General features: G+C 34.0%; 1 long non-coding RNA gene across 2 annotated transcripts in view; it reads right to left on the bottom strand.

The window, feature by feature from the left end:
* The window catches only part of LOC137855982 (uncharacterized), a 37,157-nt gene extending 17,433 nt beyond the window's left edge, over positions 1-19,724 (bottom strand). For both annotated transcript variants that reach the window (XR_011096113.1, XR_011096114.1), the window contains exon 1: positions 19,595-19,724. This is a non-coding gene — a long non-coding RNA (uncharacterized lncRNA). The remainder of the gene's footprint in view (positions 1-19,594) is intronic.
* Positions 19,725-21,653: the final 1,929 nt, after the last annotated feature.

The raw sequence follows: 21,653 nt of genomic DNA, 5'->3' as shown, positions 1-21,653 counted from the left end.
GGTATAATGGATAGCAATGTCTATTCCAAGATTTCTGTGTTACTGCTGTCTGACACTGACACTTGATAACCACACAAATCAAGTCTATCAACATCATCCACACAGGGAACAGGACACTTACCAAAACCAGTCAACACATCAGGTACCAGATGGCAATTCGGCCCCTGCACATAGCATCTCCACCTCCTCTACTCTTCCCAGGTGCTACTGCTCATTGCAACTTATTTTTAGTCAGGTCGTTAGGTCCAGAGTTGTATAGTCCTAATTAACAACACTGCATTTCAAGTCAAGCTTTGGGAAGGACACATTGGAAACAAAATTTTCTAACAACAAGCAATAGACATCAGACAGCAAAAAAATCTTCTTCTGTGTGGTTGAATAGAGGTTTTGTACAAGGAATTTTAGGAATCCCACTTTTAAAAGAAGGCCTTAAATGTGACTACATTTCACAGTCTCCATTGGAGAAGTAGTTTCAAAATATGTGAGAACACTGTAGTTTGGAATTCAAATATGAAAATCCCTTCCACATCCCCCCAAAAGTGGGAAATCTTATCACAAAATACTGAGTTGATATAGTTTCAGCAACAGACAGGAAGATGCTACCTTCTAGAGGGTTAGGACTTACCGAATTATTTTAGAATTACCCATGTAATTAACATTCAAAATGTTAATTTTCAAACAGCAAAATCTATAATTTAATATCATATATACCTATCTAGGTTATCACTATAGGTTACTGAGATGTTTATTATATTAATAGGAATACCAGTCCATAGACACCAAAGTAAAATCTAACTGTAAGCTGACAGACTCCTGCCTGCTCGGAAGCACTATCTTACATCTTTACTGAGGATGGAAAAGGTTATGCAAATGATTAAATATGTAAATAAACAGACTAAATAAATAACACAGATAAAGCTAAGACTTCAGTGTTGAATGAATATCCATTATTGTGGGGCAATGAATGCAAGGTTTGAATACATCACCTTGTGAGAAATAGAAAAAGATCTGGAATTTGCATGTATTCACCTGCAACCCTGAATTTACTGAGAAAAGTATACATGGGGCACAGGAGTACACAATTTTGTTTTTAATTTTACCACATTCTGGTAAAGCCCAAGGCCTACTGCCAAATCTGCTATCCAAACCTTCCATAAAGCTCTGTACTTCAGAGCCACAAAAGGCCTTGTTACAGTTCCCAACTTCAGGCACACTTAGAAGTGCAAGTTCTCTTCTATAATGCATTCAGAAAGAGTGACAAAAGGAGGTCTGCAACTGTATGAGATGTTGCATTGCTCCATGTGCTCTGAGGAGAGGGGTCCAATTCATTGCTATGCTATAAATGTTTATATTCAAGTTGTGTAGCTGATTTCCAGGCACAAAATAGGGAAATTAACCTGAAGTGAACAATCATTGAAGTGATCCAGTATGCTGGATGGGATTGACTCATACTAGCTAAAACAAAATTCAGAGAAAAAGAAACACTAAATAATAATAGTTTAGGGGGGAACTACAGTCTGTTCCATAAGAAGAAAAGCAGCTAAGTATGTGGAATAAATCATTCTGTGAAGATTATTCACAAGTCTGGCACAAACAGTAAATTTTACATGTCCACAAATTTGAAAGAGTATCTTGTGCTTCTTTTAGAGATTCCTGCATACATGTATGTAAAACCTGCTTGTCTGTCAAATTCTTTCTGCAAAAATGACAGTATAAAGGGTTTGTCATGTATAGTATCTGCTTTTAGATCATGCTGAATATACCATTTCAATCTCATTTTCCCAGTAATTTAAATGAGAGAGGAACCAAGTGCATAGTCAAAACTGTTTATGGCAGTGCTTTGTTGTGTCAGTAAGTACAAAGTGTCTGCAAGTATACTCTTATATTATGACATGATGTGCCATAACTAAAGCCACACCAATTGGCATTAGCACACACACAGCTGAAAATTATTCTAATATTTAGGCTGCATTATAATAGCAAGCACTCATGAAACAGAGAGAGGTCTTTTTTTTTTTTTTTCCATCAGCAAAATAATAACCATTATTTGGTAAAGTCAGGTAAGTAATTTTGTCTAACCAAACAGAGTAAGGGGAGGTGGAAAAGAATGAAAACCACTTACATATTTTCTTGTAATATTTTAACAAACAGCCATATTCAATCAAATGGAACACGTTACAATTATCTCCAAAAAGCAGACAATAGCTTTCCTTTGATTGCTTGCCTCAGCCTAGAAGCAGTGTGAAAGTTATAAAAGTAATTTGTTTCAACTCATTACTATGTCACCTCATTTTAAACCCATGTTAGATAAGTAGCAATAAGCTCTGGGTTAGAGGATTCCACATTATAACTATTAGTACAAACTCTGACAGCACCAAGCTGTTGAAGATTACCCTAGACAGTTATTGAAATTTAGGAGGGCAGCTTTCTACTGATTTAGGACAGATTCTGTACAAAATTTTATCTTTTATTCTAGAACTGAGGTATAAAGCTAATTTCATGAAGAGCACTCATGAATTATTTCCTTCCTATAGGTACTATAATGCTGCTCTCAGTAGAATGCTCTCCTTGTTCTTCACTTCAGGTAATGATGTTGCTGCAACTTCTGCTGGCACTTAAAATGCAGTTTAATGCCACATCTCAGTCAAAACTTCCATGTGATTTCCAAAGGCATTAAATTATCTGAAAAACTGAGCTGAGAAATGAACACCTTTGATATATTACAACTGTTCTGGACTTTTTTTAGGGGACATTTTTTGTACCCCCTCAGGATTATGAAATGAAAAAAACTGTCTTATAATGTGAGAAAATGTCAGCACCAATGTCTACTCTGACTTTCATCAGAGGTATATGCATGAAAACATATAGTTGTGTTCCTCTATTGTGATTTATAAGGAATAATTCTAATGTGAATCTCTGACATCTTTTCAATGGTAGTCAAAGACTCTGACAATATATTATTTATTCATTTACTTACAACCTTCTGCAATAACATATCAGGAATAACAAACCTAATCTATTGTACATTCAATTTTATTTATTTATTTATTTATTTTTCTTGTAGCTCAAATCTGAGAGTTCTAAATCAGCTTTATTCCCCCCTTACTTTTTAAAATGAATAGGGACTAGTAATAGAATTTCTTGGATCTATAGTAGCAGACCAAACTGAATTCTCACTCACTTTCATTTCATCACAGTTCAACTTAAAATAATGATTAAAATAACTGTAGACAATAATACACCTATTCAGAACTTTTAATAAGTGTTCAATAACTGATTTTTTATCACTTTGTTTTTCTATTCAGACACATACATAGTCAAAAAAAAAAAAAGTTAAGAATCTTTCTTTTATTTAAATTGAAGATTTTATGCAATACATAGCTATTTTAAATATATCTGTGTGTATATATATATACTTATATATATATATAATTTATATTTTATAGAAGGGGACCAATTACTTGAAGTTTTCCAAAATGTTAACAGACAGTTTATCTGATATATTTACTAGAGCATATGCTTCAGCTAACACCTGATTATGCATCTTTTTCTTGTAAGGTATTACACAGGACCCTAATTATAGAGTACCAAATATAACTCTATGCTTGAAGCAGATAATACAGTGATAAAATACATACTAAAAATTATGGCACCCTGATTATGTTACTAATAAAGAAGTAATTTATGCCAAAATTTAAAAGATTCTTGATGCTGAACATGGATTTAATGTAGTACTTTCCTTCTAAGCAACTCCACAAAAACATCAATAGTTCTTCTGTATGACCTTTTTGTCATATAACTGATAAAAAAATATTAGGGCTGCTCACCACAGCCTGTAGAAAGAGTCAAAGCACAAGAAAGAACACAGAATTACAGTGCTTAAGTAAAAACACTGGGAAGAACCATAAGAGAATATATTGGCACTGGGGAAAAGGTAGTGACATTCATAATATTCATTAAAGATTGCCAGGTCAGCAGGCTGAGCATATGAAGGATTGAAGAGGATTTCTAGGTTGCAGTATCTCTTCCAAGTGAATGTATGGCATTCCTTTGTCATGTTTAAATGTGTCAGTAGGAGCAGACAACTCCACAGTAGTACATGAGTAATAACCAAATTCTATTCTTAATACTAAGATTTGTATTTATACTAATATAAATAATCATTAGTCACGGGAAAAATAAGTGACTACAGTTTTTTATTTTGTTTACGTTTTTTGAAGTGATGCATCTCACAAACTATGTGCTCATCACTAAATGTCTGAATTTATTATTTTGTATCTTGAGAAGACGGCCAGAAGAATTACTAACTCATCTTTTCTGTTCCTGTCATAGAGAAACTTTAGGGTAAAGGAGGGGAGCTGGTGGGATTGTTTTTGTTTGTTCAATTGTTTGTTTTCAGCTACAGAATATTTGCCAATGACATATTACCATGTTAGAATTTGCTGTGTTTATCAGAAACACACAGACTAGTCAAATTAGTTTTCAGTTTGAAGAACGCTGGTGTGCAAAGTCAAATGAGCACAGGCACTTATCAAAGCTGCTCTTTTGCTCATGGAGAATGTTAACAATGATGGTTCAGAGTTCACTGATAAACTTTCTCAGCTTACTACATTACAGGGTGACACCATGCGCTTTATAAAATAGCAGATGTTAGAGAAGAGAATGGTATATTTTGTAATCTACAGGAGTAGCTCACACTCTTAAAATGCCGTCAAAAATGCCAAATATATATATATATATAAATAAACAGGTCATTTCTGAATCAGATGTAAGTCTTAAAACTTGACATAATAATAATAATAATAAGAAGAAAATTTAACAATCAAAATAACTACATTGTGCCTCCAAAAGACAGACAAGTTGCAGGAAAACACAGTCCAATCATCACACTTACCTGGTCTTACGTGTGCTCTGGGAACATAAATTCCTAATGTGAGGGGCTGAACGGGGCTGCAATGGATTACCTGTCTTTCTGCTCCATTCAGATGCTTGCTCAGCTAAGGTTACATTGACAAGATTGTATGACAGCAAATCATTTACTACCATAAAATAAAGCTGACTAATTGAGGGCATAAATTGAGAACACATGGGTTAGATATATCTAATGTAATTTTTCACTTTTTTTTTTTTTTTCCATTCTTGGTGTTTTCTTTCTTCAAAATTCATTATTCTTGGAAAATCCATATGCCAGAGGATATGTATTTTAACAGCTTTGGCACATTCTACATACTTACAATCAAAGAGTTCATCTGAAGGGAACAATATTTAAACAAAGAAAGAACATGTAGCAATGAAGGAACTAACAGGTAGGAGCTATCCAGTTTTAGTAGCTAAGAAATGGATTTATGCCTATGAATAATTATTCCTTTGTCCATGAGACATTGTAGAATTTCTCTTAGCAGTTTATTAAAGCATAGATTTTACAATATAAAAAGATAAGGAGAGATAAGGAGAGATAATGGGAAGAAGTCCTACAACAGAGAATATTAATGGTTTATTTAAATACATGTATGTATGCACGTATGTAAAGAGCTATAACTCTATTCTGTCAACTCTATTCTACCTACAGCAGCTGAACTGCTACTTTTAGTAAATTAAAGCAGTCAGGATTACAAGAAGAGAACAGAGAACAAGGTACACCTTGTTCTCATGGTTGTCCCAAAATGCATGCTAGTAACTGTTGGGTTTTCAGAATCTCTTCTATTCCTTGTCACCTCCAGGCAAAGCTGATGGCTGAGGATTGGATGGAGTCATGTTCCTGCCCTTCAGCTATTTCACTGCTTCAGCCAGGATAACTTGCTACTCCTTGCTTAAGGAGTGGTGATGGAAGATGGAAGAAACCCTGCACTAAGTCCCTGCACTGGCTTTAACAGGTAAACACATGTAAGCCCAGTGAAGTAAACAGCCAGAATTGATGTCATTTCCTCTTAAACCAATATGTATCCTTTTATAGTCCTAAAAGAACTAGGCCTGATCCAAAACTCATTTCAGCTTCTGCTTCAGTAATAGGTAAGATATAGATATACTGAGGCAAACTGGTTTAAGAATAAATGAAAAATGTGTGGCCAGTGTGAAGAATTTAATGAGAAAATAAGAGTTATTGTAGATAAGTGGCTTGTGTCTGTGTCACATTTCTCACTGCATCCTGGGAACATTAAGGGTAAAATAATGAAATAAAAAGTAAAAACAACACATTGTATAAATTCATACATTTGTCTCAGCTCTGTAGATCTATTAAGTGATATGTAGGCTTTCAAGTTACAAAAAGATCTGACTGACAATGAATGGCAAAAGGTGACACAAAACCCACTATTAATAGGGTATGAAGGCAAAAGTACCAGCTCCTGTTAACCAAAAAGACAATACCTCCTTGCATTCCTTTGACCAGGATGCCTGGATAATGAAATTCATTAAAAACTGAGAGTGCACTTCTGTTAGTTATTGCACTGAAAGGGTTAAGAAGCTGATGGCAATTAGTGCTATTGCGTATATTTTTCCTGTTTCATCTTTGTACTGAGAACTGTATCTTTTGCTGAGCAAGTTTTAAATCAATGAATTAACATGATTGCTCATTTCTGTGTAAATCACGTTTACAGCTTTCTAAGTGTGACCCTTAGTAGCATTCAAAAACATGGTTTGTAAGCAATTCAAGCATCTTAAAGGATAAGAGCCTCAAATTTTGCCTCATCAGCAATCTCTGTGTTCATAATCATCTTACACTACAAATATTAAGCAAAGGTAGCAGCTGATACAAATTTTAGAGTGCAACTCTAAATGCTTCAATATTTTGATTTAGAAAGATTAGCCTAAATAAATAATGCATCAAGAATAGTTGAAGTATTTTACATAAAAGACACCCTTCCCATTGTTTATTATTCTTTAAGAAGCAGAATAGAACAGCTACACTTGAGGACAGCAGTGAAGAGAAAGTTCCTATTGATGTATTTAAATAGCTTGGAATAACTGGGAGTGAAAGCAACCTACCTCTCAAACATTCTGGCAAGGCACATATTGGTCTTAACAGTAAATGAACCTTGCAAAGAACCTCAATTATTTATTTATAGGCTTTCCAACATATGTCAATCAAAGTAAAGGACAACTAAAGAATACCAACTCCAGAACTTTTGGCAGGCAACATCTCTGAACTCCATAACCTTTTCATACAAAGAAATGCAGTATAACTACAAAATCTAAGACCTATTTCCTGCCTATTAACACTTACTATCAAATGTGCTTCCTCTCTAAGAAACAAGAAGTAACATTTTCACCTAATGAAAAAAAATTATTAAATTTTGATTCAGATGCTCAGTCCAAAGAAACATCTTAATGAGATCTGACTATTGAAAATAAACCTATTTTGTCATGCAAGATTCAAAAATTTGTAGTTCAAAAATTTTAACACAACGTAATCAAAATAATTACATAGTAAATAAAGGAAAGCTTAGGAAACGTTTTACAGCAAAAATGACTTATATTTATCTCTGTGGATTTTATTTTGCCATTTTTTAAAGTAGTTTTTAAGCAGCTCTTGACATTGACACTTCCAGCAGTCATTGACTGCTTTGATTTTTGAGACTACAGCATAATGAAGTATTAAGACACAAGTCAGTAATCTTTAGAAAAATAAATAAATAAAAGTCAATGAAAGTTAAAGTGAAATAGAAGAAGAAAAAAAAATAAAAATCAATCATCTGCCAAAACTGGGTAAGAGATGGTCAATGAAGCTATTTCACATCTGTTCTCCAGTTATCTGGTTTCCTGAAAGCAGCATTGCTCATCTCTATTAGCTGAAAAGAGCTCTCAGTTTTGTGTCTCTTCTGAAATCATATTACAGACAATTGTGGTAGGAACATGGAATAAAGTGCACAAGAAAAGTCAAAGGTATTAGGAATGACAGTATTCTCAGTTCTAATTACCTAAATATTTGTTTGGGAAGTTAGTACTAAAGCCATGTAATACCAAGCTTACTTCATATAGCAGTAATAGCAACATGTATTTATATTCAGAAACACATACTATTCAATACATTATATACTAAAGAAAAAGAGTCTGGACAGTTGTCAGTGTAGAGTGTAGCACGCTACACTTTCTCAAAAAACTTTAAGAAATCTCTTTCTCAAAAGAAAGAATGTTGAGAAAGCGTAGAAAATTAGAAATATTAGGATTCATATGATATATTTACCATTCACTTATTTTCTTAGTGATTAATCATATTTGATGTCAAGGTTCATCATTTATTATTCTTGTGAGAGCCTTTCAAAGTATAATGGCAAATATATATATATATAAAATTTACATTTTATCACATGCAAACAGTAAAACAGTTAGAACAAAGGCACGTATGGACTTGCATCCTGTCTCTGACTTGCCAGCATGGATGCCTAAAGAGGCTATAAAGAAAGAAAAAAATACCTATCACACTACTTTCAGAAAACCTTCCCACCTTTCAAAACCCTGCGTGGCAGCATTTCTCTTGCATATCATACATGGTGATAATGTTTTCCTCAGTGAATTTTGGCTTTCAAAATACATTGTGCAATTTAATTCCACTGCTGTGAGAAGTACTTGTTTGTTTTAAGCATATTGGCTGTTTTAAAAGCATGTTGTTTGTTTCAAAACTGTTGTTTGTTTCATTTGATATAGTACTACTTGGATTGTGATCACTTAAATTTATTTATTTTTAAACAAACATGCTTTAGAAACATATATCACATCCTACCCTACTTTCTTTTTTCCTAGGTTGAAAAGTTACAGTCCAAGTAAACTCTCCTTATATGAAAGCAACCACATAATTTGACAATCCTTATAATTCTTTCTATATACTTTCAAGCTTCCGTTTTCAAAATGTAGGAGCAATGTAGGAACAATGACCAATGACCAAAGTGCTGCTGTCACATGGGCAAATATATGGGAAATATTGGATGATTTCTCTTTCAGTATCGATTCCTCATCTAATATTCTTAAAATTCTGTTTGCTTTTGAACTGAAGGTTTCACAGAACTGTCAAACTGCCATTTCATCTTTGATATGAATAGATAATTTAGAGCTTACCCCTGTTTACAAACTTAAAGCTACTTTTCCACAAGAACATTACTTTGTATTTATCAATTTTGAATTTCATTATTTTTATTGTACTGCCCCATCACTATTCACACTGAAACAACATTTTATGTTTAGAATCTTAAGCACAGCCTGCAAAGCCTCATCTGTAGGTTTTCAGGTATTTGCCTTTTCCATACACAGCTCAAGTCTCAGATCATGTTACTGCATGCCCAGAAGTAAACCTCACAGTAACTCATCATTTTTTTTTCTTTTTTAATCTCATCCCATTTTTTTTTCTTATTCCAAGCAGTTGCTTGGAATAATCAATATAATTATCTTTATTCTTAGTTCTTTGGAAGTTTAAGGGATTTTTTAAAGAACATTTGATGGCAAACATCGTCAAAAATATTTGGAAAGTAAAGATTTTATTAATCATATAATATTTGCTTACCTAGGCAGCACAGTACTCTCACAGGTTTCTAAGAACTCATAGAGATGGACTATTTTTGTATTCTTAGCAATAAAGCATGACTTGATTTAACCATTTTTTGAAGTTTCAAATTAATCTGAAATAAGATATGATCAGAAGTTTAATTAGATAGTCTCTGTTGTAACAGAGACAATATGTCAAAAAACATTTTCTCATGCTCTCAATTAAAAAAAAAAAAAATATATATATATATATATATATATATACACACACTATATATAATTTCCCCAATAAATTGGGAAATACCTAAGAAAAAAGGTAGTTAGGACTAGTGGGCAGAGAAAAAAAATCAAAGGAAAAGATGGTAATATGGTTTTATTTTACAGTAAAGGATGAGAGAATATTTATCACTGGTTGTGCACAACAAGATAGTTTGGGAGGGAAAGGGGAAATTATCATGTCATAAAATGCATGACTATCAGGTCCATGATTTTTAGTATCCAGTAAAAGTTATATTGCTAACTTTTATGAGTAAGCCTGAACCCACTTATAAATTTTGTGCGACTGATTTACTACTTTTAGTTTAAAGAATAAGAAATCAAGGTTTTCCACAGCTTGTCACAAAGGCAGATGAAAAACAATCTGGTACAGCTCAGCATCTTGTTTTACACTACTTCAAACATAAAGCTTCTCTAAATGCTAAGATTTTATATTCACTGGATCTGAAAGTAAACCTAACACTTGAAAATACCATCTTTCATCTACATCTAGATAGATGCCTCTATAATAAGACAATGAAAATTAAGACCAACATTTTTGAATAAGTAAGGATAATATGCATGTAAGAAAAGTTTTGGGGTTTGTAGTTAAAAAAATCAGCTTGATATTATTTTCAGAACAGCCCTCCAACAGGTAACTGCAACTGTCACTATTGACAGCAATGTAGTGCATCACCAGTGATACAAGATAAACCACAAGAAAAAAAAAAAGATTTAAAAAGAAAAATATTTTCAGCATTTTCAGATTTCAAGTTCTGTTTAAAATCACAAAACCAACGAAACTGAACTACATTATCATAACATGAAAACCAAGTTCCAAAGACATCGCTACCAATTACTTCATATGATTTCTGCACTGCATTTATGATTTTTCACACTGCAGATATTTCACTTTTTTTTTTTTGATTGCATAGTTAAATGATATGACAGTCACAAAGATTTTGAATACCACCTTTGAAAACAAGGTCTGTACTAAGAAACCATTTGACAATACAGATGGCTTTGTGACAAAGCCCACAACAAACCCAAAAGATTAGCAATATCCTTGGCTAGTCTAAATTCATGATCTTTCACAGTTCTTTTTAAACATAAAAAAAATCTGATTAACACTTTCTAAAATGTAATACAAGTAATCACATAATTATGCAAATACGTATTTCCACATTTTATTACTGACACTATGAAAATAAATAAACCAAACAAAAAAAAATCACACATCTAAATGACGTTCACTTCCTTTCTTGTCCAGTATAAAATGGAAAACTCTCCCGGTTTGGTGGTTACAGGGAAGATACTTTTAAAACAATGACTGCATTATATCTAGGCTCTCCTTCATTTGAATCTTTAAAATTATACCTCTTTCATTTTAAAAGTTGCAGAACATCTCTTCAAAGGAGGACAATACTTAAATGGTTAATGCACATGCTCTATTAGGAAATACCAAGAAATATATAACATATTATACTTTATTATTCATTATTCAATTTCTATGTTACAGGTATTGTAAAAGGTCCATTTAAGACAGCTTTCTAGCTGCAATGCTACTACTATCTGCAGTAGATCTGGCTTCCAAATGTAGCAAGTGCTCCATCCCAGAAATCTTTCACCACTTCTAATTGGAGAATAAAGTTGTTTGAGGTGTCTGCCTAGTGATTTAGATTTAATGAACAGGCAGCCATTCTAGAAGGAATGGAATCTGTACTTTCAATATCGGTTAAGAGGTTTCCAACAAATACTATGAAATAAAACTTGTTTTTTTTTTTTTTTTTATTTTTTTTTAACTACATTGTGGTAAATGTGCATTACAGAAAAGAATTGGGGAGTTAAAAAAAAATCACTTTAAATGTAAATATAACAGATTGTGCACAGTAAGTTTAAAGAGTTACTGTCCTTAGTGATTTAAAGTTCTACACACTCACCTTATCAGTCTATCGAGGTTTTTTATTTGTTTTGTTTCTGCTGTTTTGTTTAATTCATAAAACTAGAGAGTGGAATGGAAATCTGTAATCATGTCCTAAGGCAGCATCTTCAGCACAAATAAAACTGTCAAAGAAACCAAGAACAGTCTTTACTTTCATAACAAGATAGTTAGAATTTATATGATGGGTATTATATGTTGTTTATTCATTTCATCTTAGTCAAAACAGAATAAGTTCTAAGTGTGTTTTAATTTGTGATATGAGTACAGTGGAGTGTATGTGAACAGTGACACATAGGAGGGTTACTAAAAAAAGCTGTCATTAGCTGAATGAAGATGACACCCCCATTTTAACCTTTATAATCAATGTAAAGAATTAGGAACTTTTTTCCTAATAGTGATTTCAAATGTTTAAAGTTGAATTCAGATCTGTAGTCTCTCTCTCTCTCCACCTCCTTCTGTCTCTTCTATAAAAACATCTAAGGGAGATTAAGCTATTGTAACTGAAGTTAGGCATTGGGAATCTCTTAATCACTGAGAATATCGCTCACCATAAATTCTTTACATGGAGCTGAGTGTGTTTTTTTTTTTTTTTTTTTTTTTTTTTTAACAGTTAATGTGTGTATAGTTAGTTCTATGATAACAGAACCTCACATAAATCTCTCTCTATCTAACATTTTCTATCTCCCAGAAGTATGTTTTTAACATGCACAAAGTGTCATCAAAATGGAGCCTAAACACTGGCAAGGAAGGCCAAGGCTGTTAACTTCCAAAGACCAGGAAACAAGGGTGGCAGACTGCCTAAGCTGCAGACTGAGACATTCTTCCATTTCTTTACTTAATTCCAAAATTTCTAAATGCAGAAGATGGAAGTATGCCCAGATTGGATGGGGCTTTCAGCAACCTGGTCTAGTAGATGGTGTCCCTGCACATGGCAGGGGGGTGGAACTAAATGATCTTTAATATCCCTTAACCCAATGCAAACCATTCTACGATTCTATGATTCCATGCAAAGGAAACAAAGACTACCAAGTAAATAATTTCCACAGTTTCCACAGAAAGCTTTGGCAAGTCTAAGTGTTGAATTCGTGGAAACCCATTCTAATCCCTCAAATTTAACACCACAGCCCTTTTCTTAATTGTTTACTTTTCTCTTTTAAAAAGGGAGAGTATACTTATCAATATTTTGATTTAAAAACCTCATTGCATTAGCTAAACTGATTACCACTTCCAATCATATTGTAGTCACAAATGATGTAACTATATCTAATTTTCTTTTCTTCTGGGTGATACTGGGCTAACTGCAACACTACAGACAGACATTCAGTCACTATTTGCCTGCCTTCCTTCCTTCCATATGTACCAGATCCATATTATGGTAGCTCTGTCTTTGGCAGATGCCTGACTTTCAAAGATACACATGGAAGTAGAAACAGTCATATCATCTGTTGTAATTTGTCAGTATAAATAACCAGATGATCAAAACTTGAAGGGAACTACATTATATATCGCTTATTTTTACTTCAACGCAGTAATAATCCTAATGCTGGTAAAGTAGCATCAGCTGAACAATATGAACAATATGAACAATAAAAACCTTTGCAACATTTATCCTGAAACAATGTCTGATTTTAAAATTTGTCATTGTCCATGTAATACCAGTTTGACATAATATTTACATTCATGTTCTCAAAAAATAATCATAGCCACTGCATTAGAAATTGTTTACCATATGTCGCCTCACCTGAAGAGCCCCAAGAACAAAACATTCACAGCCCATAAGAATTGTAAATCATCACTTCGGTGGAACTACACATGAGGCAGCAAGGCCAAAACCAGTCAGCCACTTTAATTATTAATTAATTAATTTATTTATTAACATGTGCTCTTCAGAGTTTAGCCAGCTCAAACAGATTGTATCCAGAGAAAGAGTTATAAAATAGACACAAGACCAGCTTCATCCCTTTTTGAACTAGATTAAAATAACTGGAAGAATGTCACCATTTTAGACCTTACCTTAATCAGCAGCACCTACCTACTATGAAACAGGCAGTTTATCGTTTGCCTCTGTCCACCTTCACTTTTGAGAACATCATTGAAAACATCATTAGGCAGATGCCAACGATGGCATGTAATACCTTACCATCTTAGAATAATAATTTTGCTGGCTATCAGAACATCATCTCCCTAAAGAAAAAAAGGGAAAGAGGTGTATATATATGTATCATAGGGTCAAGTATCTACCTTGTTCACACAGGGCTCAAGTTCTACACTTCTCTGCTAACTACAAGTAAAGAAAAACATGGAACTTCATCTGGAAATCCAGACCTCTCTAAAGCATGTTTCTATTGACAGCAATTAATTTATCAAACTCAAAGACATAGATCAAGTGTAGACTTTCTCTCCTCTGGTTTTCACTTTTGAAATTCTAATATACAACTTATTCTGTTATTGTGTAAATACAGTGGTAACAGATGTATACACCCATTAACTAAACTCTAACACACAAACCTCCACACAAATTGGAAAAGCAATACATATATAGTTTATTGTACAATTCTACAAAATATTTATTCCCACAGCTGATCTGCAGGTTAATCCTGCGTGTTGAATTTTGGACACAGAAGTCTCAACAAGCGTCATGTGGGTATAGATCAAAATGTCTATGGCAACGTGTCAGATCTAAAACTAAATGCCTTCAGGAAACATTGTAAAGCCATCTATTTCCTTATAAGCAAAATGGTATCTACAAAACTGACTAAACCACCATTTGAAACACTTGTAAACCCATCCACCCAAACAGACACATAGGTTTATCTTTCTATGCAAAATAAAATAAAATAAAATAAAATAAAAATTTTTGCCAGCTGATCCTTACCTTAAAACCACAGCTTTTGAATGATTTACAGTACCACTAGTAACAACAATCTCCAGACTAAGTTTAGCCAAAAAGGAGTCTGCCACACATTCTACATAGTTTGTTTCAATATTTAATTCCTGTCTCTGTAAGAAAATATCAACTTTATTTGCAGGCTGAATTTGTCCACAGTGGAATTTGTAGCTTCCAGCAACTAAAAGTTGAACAACTTTCTCTTACATACTTCTTTCTCCAAATTCATTCTTTAATACACGTTTTAAAACTGATTACATCTATACAAATTTCATATGAGTACTTGTTTTTTAAGGCTATTTGATTTATTTATTTTGAAAAGAGAAAGAGAGGAAAGAGAATCATCATCATCATCTGTATCTGCAAGAAAAATCATGTTTATTTACAAAGGGCAATTCTAGGATAATGTCACTACAACCAAGGATGTTATTCCAGAATTACAGATGCAAGATGTTGGTCTACATCATTATATCTGCTTGGCCCAAATGGTGTATGAGTTACCACTGCAAGTCAAATTACCAGTCCAAATTTAGGCATTTTTGTACACCTGCAAGAGCTTGTCAGACTGAAGATAAGCAGTGCTGACACCTCTGTCTGTTTTTACTAGTCAGTGACAACACCATCCAATCTCACATGGCACAGTTAAACTTTATTTTCTGCCTTCGTTGGGGTTTTCTCTGCTGGATTTTCCCTAGTCATTCTTTAGTCCCTCTGGATGAGCACAGCAGCAGCATCTGTTCATATTTTCTGCTTTAGAAAGAGTAGAGAAGACCATGACACATTTCTTAAATGATCTGTGTAGCTTTTAAGGTGTTTTACTTCCCTTTTGCGTGTTACCTGAGACATTTGGAGATACGTGATGTAAAATGCATATTTCCGAATTCATAACAAAACTAGCAGGGTTATGTAACTGAAGTAGGTATACTGGCATGAGGCAATTTGAAGAGGCTGGAGTATAAATGAAAGATATTGCCACATGTACTTTTACATCTCTCAGTTCAGCAGATACATTACCTTTAATTATTTTACATTTTATTTTATTTTATTTTTTAGATTTAGGTGGGCTGCCTCATTGAGACCTCAATACCTTTCTTATGAAGCAGTCCGTGCATGAAAATTAATTGCTTCATTGTACATAGCCCACCAGTATTTACAGGGGACATTTAGGTCGGACTGTCTGTTAGATAATAAATGCTCTAGAATATTTATTTTGAGTTACAACCCCTTTAGGGACCTGCTTTATTTCTGTATCAGTACAGTGCACAGTGTGAAGGGACTTTCGTGGCTTAAGTTTTCAAAGAACCTGTTTTTAATAGTTCACCTGTTATAATTTCCTACTTTTTAAAATAATCTACTTATTATCTACGAACCCAAGAGCAAATATAATTACCAGAAGTTGTAGAAAACAAAACAAAACAAAAAACACAAACAAACAGGAACCACATTCACACTCAAAGATGGATGTTACAGAACTGTCTAGACAAATGCATGATGTCATTTATAGGTCATGATGTCACTTGGGTGACAATCTCTGTGATTTGTTTCCATAAGACAAATTCCCATTTCTCATCTGCAGAGCCACCTCCTAGTGGCAAGCAACAAGATCCAGTCTGAGGCTGAGCTTCTTCAAAAAAGAGATGATAATAAAGAAAAAAGCTATAAACATCAATTATATGAAATCATGGGGCTTCATATAAATGATGTTTATGGCTGTCTTCCATCAGCATGCAGTTTACGCCCTGCCTCTCAGTCTCCAACCTGATGTGTTCATGGAATTGATGGTGTTAAACTGTGGTTGCTCCTCATACTTTGGTCTGCACCTGACTGTAGAATCACAAAAGTAAGGAAAAGCCCCAATACAATTTCTGAGTAGCAAACTACTGAGTAGCTCCTTCTTCTTACATAGCCCATCATATTTGCCACCTGAGCCTGGATATGTTATGAGAGTTTGGTGGATTGAGCCCGTGCTGTTTCCTGCCCTAGTACACTAGTGCAACAGCATCTCAGATTCAGATAGATTCAGCTAACTCAAGATGTATGTCTGCATTACCTGGGACACAAAAAGATTGATCTTTTCACCATTCATCATCTCTTTATAGTTCCTTAAATGGGTGAAAGTACATTTTCATCCATTTCCATGTTCATTATTTGAAACAAATAGGAATTAAAAATCTGTGTTTACTGTTGCACTATTTGAACAAAACCAAAATAAATAAATAAATAAATAAATAATGCACTGATTTAACACCAATCCCTGAAATGATTTCAGAATAGAAATGATCATTGACACAGGACTATTCACTCATGTACTAAGTCTCAATCTTACTTCTTTAACTCATGGATTGTCCACACAGCCTGGAGTATAAAATACTCTGCAAAAGATGCCCAGCCAGAAGTGTAAAAGCATTTGATTTGGCCTCAAGTTCTCACAGCAGAAATCTGACTAGGAAGCAATTATCAGCTGTCCTGAGTGTAGGTAATTGACCTCAGCTGACCTCAACCTCTTCATAAACTACTTTGCTAAGTTGATAGTTGCACCTAATGAGAATCAACACACCACTGAACTGATGCTACATACTCATTCAGCTGTGTCAAACCTTACTGAATATACATACCTTCAAAATTCTGAGTGTACAGCTTACAAAACCTTATCACTTGCTTTGTGACTTTTCTGAGGAAAGAAATCCCCATGCTTTTCTGCCTTGATGTCCGAGTGACATGGGACACCAGTATACTTTCAGATTGTGTGTTGTGGAATCAAACACATCCTACTTGATTATTTTTTATTTTATGATTTTATTTTATAAGCTTACAAATTATTAATGTTACAGTTCTTGAAAAGTCATTGTGGGGTGTACATTTATTAAGATGCTGTTAAAATGTACTGAAACGTACTAACACAGCATGAAAAAATTTTCAGAGCTCTGTCTGTATGTAGATAAGACCGTACTGAAATAAAATTATACCATGACCCACTTTAGTTAGATAAAAAATATATATTTTTTGAGACATGTTATCTTTGGATAGGAAATAACTGTTGGCCAGCTAAAACATGGCAGTGTCAAGCACTACAAATCAGCACACCACGTTAATTTAGATTATTTAAATCAGGGTCTACTACATTCACTCCAAATTTGGTAATGCGTGTGGGTCCCTGTAGAATTTCACACATTTTTTTCCAGATACTTCTGCATTAATAAGCTTAGAACAGATATGCACAATTCCCTTTCACATATATCGCTCTAAATTGCAGGACTACAGTACTGACATAAAGCACAAGTTGAGTTCAGAGTTCTTTTTTCTTCCTTCTGGAAACCATAACATGGATGATTAAAAATGACATATCTTTCTTGAAAGTAAGCATCAGGGTCAAAAGAAAAACAGTTTAAAATAATAAATCCAATCCAGGATGCTAATTCATATACACACTTTTTCTGCGGCTTTTCTTGAAGTCTTGCTTTCTTTCAGATTTGAAAAGTTCCAAATCCTAACAGAGTTTACCAACTCTCCTCCCCATTAGGGTTCTCTAATAATTGATCTTCCTTCTTCCTCCAAGAATATAATAATATGTGTGTGTGTTGTGTATGTATGTATTCCTAGATGCAAAATGTCCTCTTGATCTCTGGTTCTCAAGTAAAAAACAGTTGGATCACTTCTGACTGAGCCTGAACATATGTTACTGTCCTGTGATTACCAGTACCAACATAAAGGCAATCATGGCAGTGAAGTTCAGCACAGACAGTAAGACTGACCCCAGGAACAGAGTAAACTACTGGGTTCTTTCCTACTTGATGCTTGCCTATGATGAAGTGTAATGTGTAATTGCTGTCACTGCACCATAGGTACACTCTAAATTGCCAGCTTCCAATTGTTTCTACTTTTGGACTCGCAATCATAATTAATTTTGGACTCGTAAATCATAATAAAATTCTCTGGAAGTGGCCAACCTCAAATCTAGTCATACAAGAGAAGATCTAAGGTGTTCACGCATTTTACAGGGCAAGAAAATATAAACATGTTCTTTGCATTATACATGACGCCACCAAATGTAAAAAAAAAAAAAAAAAAGAGAGAGAAAAGAGAGAGAGAGAGAGAGAGAGATGGGTATAGACAATTGTATGGATTCACAGTGATATAAAAAAAAAAAAAAGTTTAATGACTTTTAGAGAAAACATTTTTTTCCTGTCTTGCACCCTTATTAAAAAAGCTAAACAGACTTCTGCTGACCAAAACCTCAGATGAGCACCAAGCAAAAATATTAAGTCAAGAATATTAACATCAGTGAAAAAAACAAACAAGAATCAAACCCATTCCTTTGCCCTAAAGTATGCAAACTTTGTTTAAATGCTTCCCTGTTGAAGGTTACTAAGCAACATCAATCTTTGCCAGCCCAACCTCTGCTTCATGTTCCCAAGGTGCTCTTTCCTCTGCTTCTGAAGTAACACCCTCTTTTCAGCAGCTTCTACTTGCAAACCGGGGAATAAAAGCATAGCAAAACAAAGACACCAGTTATAAACAACACACACACACACAAATCAGGATTTTGAGGAATTCCTCCTATAAAGGATGTTAACTTCATCCTAAAAGTCACAGTTTATTCCTTTTCTAGACAACTTTAGGAATGAATACTCACAATTACACTGGAATGTAGAGCCAGGCCTTGTTGCTCCTACACAACAGTTGCCCAACAAAATCTACCTTCTCTCAACCTCCAAAGTGTTGTCTAAGTAAATAACGAGTAATATCTAAGACTTAGCCAAAAGAAAAAAAAACTTAAACACCATAGTGCCTGACAAGCTGGAACTAAGGTTGAAACTGACCACATCATTATGTTACTAAAACTTTACATCACTGTAGAGATGAGAAAAGTTCATAGTTTTGGATTTCAGGAATATCTGTGTTCAATTATGCAACATGTGTCAGACAATATGAAGTTATATAGTATTTGGACTGTACAGGTTCAGGGTGACAAGTTCAAGGGCTATCTTCTGTTTGAAGTTACACTTTGGGCCTGTACCTCTGGTAAGGCTACTTACCAGAACAGTCAGAACATCAAAATAGTGCTTTTTGCAGGAAGAGGAGAACAGATCTGCAGGTACGGAAACAGGTGGGAGCTTCCAGAAGATGTTGAACTGCAGAGGCAGCTAGCTAAGAAGCTTTTTGCCAAGCACTAGGAATGAAAAAAAAAAAAAAAAAAGTGAGGAGACAGCCTTGTGCTTTTGGCACCTGTTTGTTTCCTGTGGTCTCCAAATGGAACCCCGTATTGTTTTTGCTAATCCATCTCTGAGGTGTCAAAGGTGCAAGTTGTGAGCCACAGCTTGCATGCTGTGCTAGAAAATGGCAGAGCTCAATAAAAACAATTATTTCAAAGCCTATATCTCATCTATTATTAAACCTGTGAAAAGAGTTTTAATTTCCTGTGCAATTATATGGTGCAATGTCATATTTTATGGAGGGGAGAGGGGGAAAAGAGGGCTTGCTTTTGATCAAAAAAATGATTTTCATATTTTATGGTTTGGATAGCTATGTACCTTGGGACCTAATTTGAAGCTCATATATTTCTCTTCAGTCAGAATTTACGCAAGTCCGTTTGGCTATTCAATTATTCCATTTTTTCCTCATAAAGAAAGATAAATTATTAACATATTGCAGTTTAGAACACCACAAGCAAATGTTGCCTTTTTATCCATATGTAGGCATCTCACTAATGTGTAATAGCAGGGGATAGTTAACACATTTTGTAATGAATTCATACAATTACTTTGACTAATGCTCCTATGTCACGTATGACACAGATCAGATTCTCTGTTGCTATAATTTTTCTACTTAACAATGATTATTAAACAATCCATAATAGTGACCATTTTCCTCTAAAAATATGGTGTCGATTTATATTCTTACTGGGGATAAGCCCACTGCAAATGGATCTTTGGAAAAGACAAACCCGAAAGTCTCCCTGTTAAAACAGTAGCAGGGCTTCTTTGCATAGTGACAGAAACAGACAGCCCTGCTGGAGTTGAAATTTCATCTGCGAGACTGCAGAAAAGTAGCAGCTTCTGACATTTAGACCTCTTGTAACTATTGTCAGCTAGATGTTGCATCATTATGGAATTTAATTCTTTTATCCTGTTCTCCTTTTTCAAAAAACATTTGGAATAAACATTTCAGATAAAATTAGGATTTCCACTATTTTACCAAGGCACTGCAGCTTTACGTGCCTCAGCATTCAGTATTCAAATATACTGTCACTTTGATTATACACAAGATAATGAAATATTGAATAAATATTCATAGGAATTGAGGAAAGGATTATGATAGAAGGAAATGAAACCACTGTGTACAAGGCAAAATAAGAAATGATTAGCTATCTCAGATCGGGGAAGGTTTAGCTGCAGGTCAAGTAAATTAAGGGAAAGCTTGCATTGTGTCTGTAACAGGTGGAAGACAAATTGCTGCAGACCATTTATGAGGCTATTTAAGGAAACAAAACAAATGTAGTTTTAGAAAGGGATAACTAGAAATATACAAAAAAAAAAAGGAAAAAAAATGGCAATTGTGGTTTTTGCAGACAAGGACATACATAAACATGTATATACTTCCATTTGTATACATATATACATATACTGTGAGAGAGAGAGAGAGAGATGGAGAGAAAGAAAGACTCTCTACCACAGTCTCTTGCTTCTTAGAGAAAGAGAGATTTATTTCCAAATGCATTCTCTAAAGCAGTACTCATGCTAGACAAAACCTGAGGTTCTGTGCAGCAAAACTGAATGTTGAAACTAGCAAAGTGCCAAATTGGCTTACGTGAACCAAAATATATGTGCATGGAAAGCACCATAGCATTTTACGAATGGTAACAAACAGTGCTTTTTCATGGATAGTAACAAAAATTCTTTCTAGTCTGTTAACTATTCACACAATAATTAACAGGGGAAGGAAAATAAATAAATAAATAAATAAATAAATAAATAAATAAAGTGAATTAAAAACAATTTTTATAATTTTGTAAACAATTTATAAACAATTAAGGAAATGTTTTGAAATGCAATAAAGTAGAATTTCAATATTCACAGACTATGAGTTTTTCTGAGT

Source organism: Anas acuta, chromosome 4 (genome assembly GCF_963932015.1).
Source record: "Anas acuta chromosome 4, bAnaAcu1.1, whole genome shotgun sequence".
Taxonomy (NCBI): domain Eukaryota; kingdom Metazoa; phylum Chordata; class Aves; order Anseriformes; family Anatidae; genus Anas; species Anas acuta.
This window is presented reverse-complemented; position numbering and strand designations above follow the sequence as displayed.